Below are 8,242 nucleotides of genomic sequence, written 5' to 3'. Positions count from 1 at the left end.
CCACACAACGGCCAACAACTCCTTTTCAGTGGTGGTGTAATTCAGTTGTGCATCATCAAGAGTCTTACTCGCATAGTAGATGGAATAAAACATCTTGTCCTTCCTCTAGCCTAGCACTACCCAATAGCATGGTTACTTGCATCACACATAAGTTCAAATGGTAAGGACCAATCTGGTGCTGCAATAATGGGGGCAGCCACCAACTTCTTTTTGAGCTCTTCAAATGCCTTCAGGCAGGCGTCATAAAACTTGAAAGTTATATCCTTTTCAAGCAACCTGCACAAAGGAGTAACAATTTTAGAAAAATCCTTAATAAAGCGTCGATAGAACCCTGCGTATCCCAAGAAACTCCGTACACCCTTCACAAAAATGGGCGGAGGTAATTTTTCAACCGCCTCCACCTTCGCCTTATCAACTTCAATGCCGCTCCTAGACACTCTGTAACCCAACACGATGCCTTCCTGTACCATAAAATGGCAATTTTCCCAATTTAATACTAGATTTGTTTATTCACAACGGCCAACACCTTGCTTAAATTATTCAAACAATCATTATAAGAAGACCCAAAGACTGAAAAATTATCCATAAAAACTTCCACAAAATTTTCTACCATATCGATGAAAATAGCCATCATGCATCTCTGGAAAGTGGCTGGTGCATTACAAAGACCAAACGATATTCGCTTGAAGGCGAAAGTGCCATAAAGACAGGTAAAAGTGGTCTTCTCCTGATCCTCTGGGCATATGACAATCTGGTTGTACCCCGAATAACCATCAAGGAAGCAATAATATTCATGCCCTGCCACTCTGTCCAACATTTGGTCAATGAATGGAAGTGGGAAGTGATCCTTGCGGGTTGCCTTGTTGAGCCTTCTGTAATCAATGCAAACTCTCCACCCCGTCACAGTGCGAGTAGGAATTAGCTCATTTTTCTCATTCTCAACCACAGTCATCCCTCCCTTTTTAGGCACACATTGTACTGGGCTTACCCAGTTGCTGTCAGAGATAGGAAAGATAATACCTGCATCGAGCTACTTAATTACTTCCTTCTTCACGACTTCTTTCATGATGGGATTTAATCTCCTTTACTGCTAAACACCGAGGCGGTGTCCATCGTCCAGAAAGATTTTGTGCATGCAAAACGACGGACTAATTCCCTTGATGTCAACAATTGTCCACCCTATAGCCTTTTTATGCTCGCAAAGTACTCTAAGAAATTTTTCTTATTATACATTAGTCAAGCTGGATGAGATAATTACTCGCAATGTTTCAGAGTTTCCCAAATAAGCATAGCGCATATGCGCTGGAAGGGGCTTTAGTTCTAGCTTTGGAGCTTCTTAAATAGACGGCTTAGGAGGGGTCAGAGTAACAGGCCTGCCCAACTCCTCAAATCTCCCAAACCCATGGACATAATTGCACGACAGGTCAAGTACTTGCTCAATTTCGCCCATCATCTCATCTTCACTGTCTTCTTCATTCCCAATCAAAGCTTGTTCAAAAGGATCTATGAGGCTCATATAAGGCACCAATGACGTAGCATTGCTTTCCACTACAGAAATCATGGATAGCTCTTCATAGTGGGCTGGCAATCTGAGTGCCTTATACATATTAAATATCTCCACTCGATCACCTACTCTCATCGTCATTTTTCCTTCGCATACATCAATAATAGCTCGGCCCGTGGCTAAAAATGGATGCCCCAAAATAAATGGGACTTCCTCATTAGGCTCGTAGTCCAAGATAATGAAATCAATAGGGAATATGAAAGAAGCCACTTGAACTAACACATCTTCAATCACTTTTTCAGGATGAGCAAGGGAGCGATCAGCCAATTGTAAGATCACCATTGTTGGGCACAGCTCATCCAACCCCAACTGTCTGAACACAGATAGAGGCATCAAATTGATGCTCGATCCAAGATCACACAAAGCTCGTATGACTGCATGCTTACCAATCGAGATTTGGATAGTGAAGCTATCCGGATCCTTCAATTTCTGAGGTAGGTTGCTTGAATTCTGGAGCTACATTCCTTAGTAAGTTCCACCCTTCTCGAATTCGGTCAACCTCCTTTTATTTGCCACTATGTCCTTGATATATTTTGCATATTTGGGCACTTCTTGTAGGATGTCTACCAGTGGAATATTGATTTGCACCTGCTTCAAAATATCAAGAAGCTTTTTATATGCGGCATTATCCTTTACTTTCTGCAATCTTTGAGGGAACGTAGGTGGTGGCCTCGCAACTAATGGTGGGGGTTGATCAGCCACCGCCTCTTCAGCTGGCTTCTCTGACTCCTGTGATTTTTCTGATTTTGACTCTTTGGTGGCCGACTTCTCATTAAAGATAACTTGTTTTCTCTTTTTCGACTGGACTTCTTCTAACTGTCTCTCATTTTTCAATGACACAACATTAATATATGCCTTAGGATTAGCCTCAGTGTCGCTTGGAAGGTCTCCAACTGGTCGAGTATTTTGGGCACTGGCAAGTTATCCCAATTGGCACTCCAAATTTCTCATTGCTACGGCTTGGGCTTGCTGGTCAGCCATCAATTTCTTTATCATTTCCTCAAGGTGACTTGTCGAGTTTGCATCTTGTTCAGCCTGAGGTGGTCTATATTGAGTTTGCATGTTGTTCAGCCTGAGGTGGTCTATATTGTTGTTGAGGTGCTTGTGGCCGATATTGATTCTGAGCACCTTGATTTCTACCCCAAGAGAAGTTTGGGTGGTTCCTCCAGTTGGGATTGTAAGTGTTCCCATACTGGTTTGTCTGGACCCTATTTGCATTACCCAAAAAATAGACAGACTCAGAATTACCTGGGCATTAGTCGCTCGTATGACCTTCTCCACATACTTCACAAAACAATTGAACTTGTTGCACTGGCTGGGCTTGTTGCTTGTTAATAACCAAGGTCATCTGATTGACTTGGTTGGTCAATGTGGAAATCTGCACTGATAATGCCGAGACGACATCTAACTCGAGAACCTCTGTAGATATTTGCACAGTGTGTCTGCCCATATCTCCTTGCCAATCAGGTTTGCTTTTGGAGAATTTGTTCAATTACGCATATATCTCATCAAAGCTTTTCTCCAACACTTGACCTCCAGCTGCAGCATCTACCACAATCTTTGTCTCAGGATATAGCCCTTCTATAAAAGTGTGAGCTAATACTTCGTTTGTCTGATTGTGATGAGGACAGTCTCTGAGCATCCCCTTGAACCTCTCCCAAGCTGAGTATAAAGACTCCCCCGCTTTCTGTTTGAAGGCGACTATCTCACTTCTGATCTTTGCAGTTTTGCCTGAAGGGAATAACCTTGCCAAAAAGTTCATTGCCAGATCATTCTATGATGTAATAGAATTAGTTGGTTCTGCCTTTAACCATCGCTTTGCTTTGCCCAATAGAGAGAACGGGAAAAGTGCAAGCCTCACATAGTCTGGAGTGACTCCGTTAGTGATTTAAGTTTCACTAATACCCAAGAAATTTAGGATATGCTGTTGTGGATTCTCATGTGGAAGACCCATAAATTGCCCATTCGCATGAAGTCGCCGGTTCATGCTCTATTTCAGCTCAAAGTGCCCAGTGATTCTGGGTTTCACAATGCTGGAGGTGACATTAGCAATGCTGGGCATCGCCACCTCCTGAACAACCATATGTTGCTCCTCTGCCATGTTCACAGGAAATTGAACAAGTGCTTGAAGATTATTTTTGTCCCTTGCTTCCCTCAACCTCCTATGAAATGTTCTCTCTGGTTCGGGGTCAAAGCCTTGAAGTCTGTCCTGGCTTATGACCCTTCGCATTCAATCAAGGTTCCTAAGAGTAGAGCAACAATCAAGTAACGTTAGACTTGACGAAATAAACAATTAAAGCAAAAACTAGAAAGTAATCAATATTCAAGTCCCCGGCAACGACGCCAAAAACTTATTGCTCCCAAACGCACACGCAAGTATACGTGGTCGTACAAGTAATAAAATGATAAGTCTAGTGTCGAATCCACAGAGACTTGTGTTAATTACCCACTAAATTCACTAAGATTGTTATTCAATTGAGCCATTCGAGTTCAAAGGTGTGATTATACTAAACAATAATTATAATTAGTAACTAAATTATCAAGCAGCAAAATGGTTGTTGTGTATTCAGTAGAGACAAATATTCCAGGGTTGTGATCAATTCACCAATCTTATTGTGTTTTAGTTAACTCTCCCTTTCATACAATTCACTTATGGTTGCTAATTAATCGAACAATTGCTCTCGTAGCCTTCTCCCGAAGTACTACTCGCCTATTCAAAATAGATTAATGCCTATATTCCTATGAAATCAATCTATTAAGAACGTATTAAGATTCTGATAATTAATTAAGCACAGTGACTAGGAATATTCATATCCTAACCACAAATCCTCTCCCCTTCAGAGTTAAGATCGTGCTCTCTTCAATTCTTCTCTAATATAAACATGGCTTTCCCAAGCATAACATAGATAGTAAATAGAACCTAACTGTTGGCCAGAGAATTAAGCAATTAATCACAGAATTAAAGAAACAACCATATATTGGTAAATTGTAATTAAGGTTAATTCAACATTAAACAACAATATCCATGGCTAAATCACAACCCCAGAACTATGGGTTTTGGCCACTCATGATAATAGCAAACAATTTCCTAAGTGTTGGATAATTGAAAATACTAAGAAAAGATGAAAAAAACTGAAATATCTTCGCTCCCGGATGTTCCTCGTGTGTATTCTCTCTTCAAAGTGGCATCCCTCCTCCAAAAATAAGCTTAGTATTGCTTTTATACGCGTTGGGTAGGTCTAGGGCCGTAGTAACCTTGTCCCGGGCAAACTTGGAGAATTTTCCCGGCACCAACATCCAGCCCAGTGCCCCATGCTGGCCTGGCGCTGGCTTATCAAACTTTCTGCCACTGGCGATACAGGTGGCGTGGAGCGCTGCATGTGGCGCTGGAAATCCAACTTTTCCCTTTTCGTCCGTTTTGGTTCTAATCTCGCACCTTTCGCCCCCAATTGCTTTCGGATGATTCCTACACATAAAAACACCCTGAATTAATATAAAATAACACATTTTACATCCAAAATCCATGAAACACGAGTAAAACATGAGGCGATATATATATATATATATATATATATATATATATATATATATATATATATATATATATATATATATATACACACACACACACACACACACACACACACACACACACACACACACACACACATTATATGAGGTTTTAGCCTTTTGGAACCCGATTCCTTGCATGTTTCCACCATTACTCTTGTACATAGACGTTATCACATCAGAGGACAGGGTATATTTAAGTGACTTATCAAGATCATTTTTAACCCTTTTCAGATACTCCTGAAGTTGTCTATCCCTTTCAAGCTCAACAACAAGAATTGTTTTAAATTTCTTACTAGCCACTTCTTTAACCTTAGGGGTGTCCATCCATTTTTTCCATTTGGTTTTTCAACAAGGTATTTTCTCTAGTTACTTCTTCCATTTGTTCCTTCAATTCTACAATGAAAACTACTATATCATCCCTCTCTTGTTCTATGTCACCAATTTCCTCAATTAAAGCATTTTTTTCTCATTAATGAGGCTATGATAGGCATCAATCAATACTTTTGCTGAGGACATCAATTTTTTCTTAAAGTAAGTTTTTAAATTTCTTTAAACATCAAGAAAACTTACCTCATCTTCCTTCTTGTCCTCATCATCATCTGATTTGGCCATGAGTGTAAAGATTGTCTCATATTTTGAAGATCCATTGTCAACAACCATCATAGATGTATCTCCTTGGTCATCTCCACCTTCAGATTCATTGGAGAAATCTCCCCAGGCAGCCAAGGCTTGCTTCACCACATTGTCAGCAGCATCTCTATTTTTTAACTTTCTGTCAGGGACCTGGTTCCTCTTAGCCGCCTTATCAGTGTTAGTTTTGTAATGATCCTGCTTATGAAGAGGGCAGTCTTTAATGAAGTGTCCAGGCTTACCACACTTATGACAACAATCATTTCCTTTGAAATTTCTGCTGGAATTTTCTTTCTTTGGGATCCCACCATTTCTACGAATCATCGTATGAAATATTCAAGTGAGATACATCATGTCAGATTCATCACTACTTGAGTCATTATGGGCAGCTTTGAGAACCAGGTTCTTCTCCTTCTTGGGCTCTCTTCTTTCAAGATCTTTATTTCTCTTCATCTCATAGGTTTTGAGATTTCCAATGAGTTCATCAATAGTCAGCTTCTGCAGATCCTTGACTTCAGTGATAGCATTCACTTTACTTTCTCAGGAATCTGGTAAAACACGGAGTATTTTCCAGACCTGCTTGTTTCTTGGGATGACTTCTCCAGAGGAGTGAAGCTCATTGATAATGGAGGTGAAACATGTGTGCATATCCTGAATGGACTCATCCTCCTTCATCTTGAAAAGCTCATACTCAGTAGTAAGCATATCAATTTTGGACTGCTTAACCTGAGTAGTTCCCTCATGAGCAATTTGAAGAGCTTCCCAGATTCCCTTAGCAGACTGACAAGCTGATATGCGGTTGTATTCATCTGGTCCGATGCCATAAACAAGAATCATCTTTGCCCTGAAATTCTTCTCAATAACCTTTCTATCAGCATTGTTATACTCTTTTATTATTTTTGGGACTGTACCTGTTCCCTTACCAACAGTTTTCATGGGAACAAAAGGTTCATCGTAGATTACATCCCACAACTTTGAGTCCTCATCCATGATAAAGTCTTACATTCTTGTTTTCCACCAACCATAGTATTGGCCGTTGAATCTTGGGGTCTATAGGTCAATTGTCCTTCCTCGAAGTTTGGTGGAGCAGTCATGATGAAGATCCTTTCTAGGTGTTAACCTTTTAGAAAGAATCTGCTATGATACTAATTGATAGGAACTAGGAGTCCACCAAAATGTAAAGAGAACCAGGTTCTCCATCAATTCCCACAGTAAGCAACAGACTGTATAACCAAACAGTATACGGAACCAGCTTCTCTATCTGTTGCGACAGTAAATATGCAGTTAATAAAGAACATGTGATATTTACATGAAAAGCTCCTTGCTCAAAAGATTAAAAATCGCGACCTACCCTAGTAGAATTTCAACTCCACTCAATCGAGCAAACTTTAGATTACAGGTATACACACATGGCAGTTTCACGAGAAAACAAGTATGAGTAACATTGCACCTCTAGGAGTTTTTGCTCAAATTTTCAAAAACTGCCAAGGAACCTGGTTCATGTGACTGAAATTAGTAGTCTCTTCAATACTTATATGCTTTTTAAAACTATTGAAGTGTTATGTTATTAATTTATTCCTGCCCCTATCCTAATTTTTGGAGTCCAAAATATTAAACCTTTTCTGAATTGACCTGTTTCCCCAAAAATAATCATTTCCTCTCTTACACCCAACCAAAATCGATTCTTTTCTTCAAAACCAAAACCAACCTTGTTTAAAAAGAATCTTTCTCTCCAAATGTACCAGAGTTGAACCCAACTCTGTCAACTTCCAAAATCCTAACTCTATCTGAATCAAAACCCCAAAAAGTCTTAGGTAGATTTTGATGGGACTTTAACTGAAAGGAAACATGGTAGATCTAATATTCGAGAGAGTGAGGCTGAAATTATTGCTGGGTTTGTCGAAGCCTTGAAGGATGGAGAAATTGGTGAATGTTCTGAAAAATGAGGAACTGAATAAGGGAACTGAATAAGGGACCTGATTGGGGATAAAGTGGTATGATGTAGTGTATGTGGAGGATTAGGAAAATATAGTAAAAAAAATCTCCATTTGTGAGAAAGAACTCAAAGAAGAGCAAAATGGAGAAAAACAAGTCAGCTGAGAAAGATGCAATAAATGATAAGGGTGAACAGATCGAGAAAGAGAAGAGGGAGACCTGACCGCTCAGAAAAAGAAAGGGTAGTGTAAGTGAGGAGTCTGGTTCCTTAAAGAAGCAAAAAGTTTGAGTTATCGGAGTTGGAAAGGAAGGAGACTTTGAAGTCTCAAAATGTGTTGTTGGGCAGAGTGTTTGACTCTGATATTGCTGAAAATGGAGGAAATTCTTGACAGTGTTGAGTTTAAAAAATAGAATCACCTCTTTATTCCTCCAAGTCCCAAAGTTTATGAAGAAGAAAAAAAAACCTTATATGTTGTATGTGATACTCTAATGCTATATGTGCATGGGACTGAGTTTTTTATTGATGAGGGGAAGCTTGGG

The 8,242-nt window shown here is 39.8% G+C and overlaps 1 non-coding gene across 1 annotated transcript; it reads left to right on the top strand.

Annotated features, from left to right (window-relative positions):
• The first annotated feature begins 3,179 nt into the window (after positions 1–3,179).
• LOC142167669 (small nucleolar RNA R71) lies at positions 3,180–3,284 on the top strand. Its single transcript, XR_012697758.1, has one exon. It is a non-coding gene; the product is annotated as a small nucleolar RNA R71 (small nucleolar RNA).
• Positions 3,285–8,242: the final 4,958 nt, after the last annotated feature.

This window comes from Nicotiana tabacum, chromosome 12 (assembly GCF_000715075.1).
Source record: "Nicotiana tabacum cultivar K326 chromosome 12, ASM71507v2, whole genome shotgun sequence".
Lineage (NCBI taxonomy): Eukaryota > Viridiplantae > Streptophyta > Magnoliopsida > Solanales > Solanaceae > Nicotiana > Nicotiana tabacum.
This window is presented reverse-complemented; position numbering and strand designations above follow the sequence as displayed.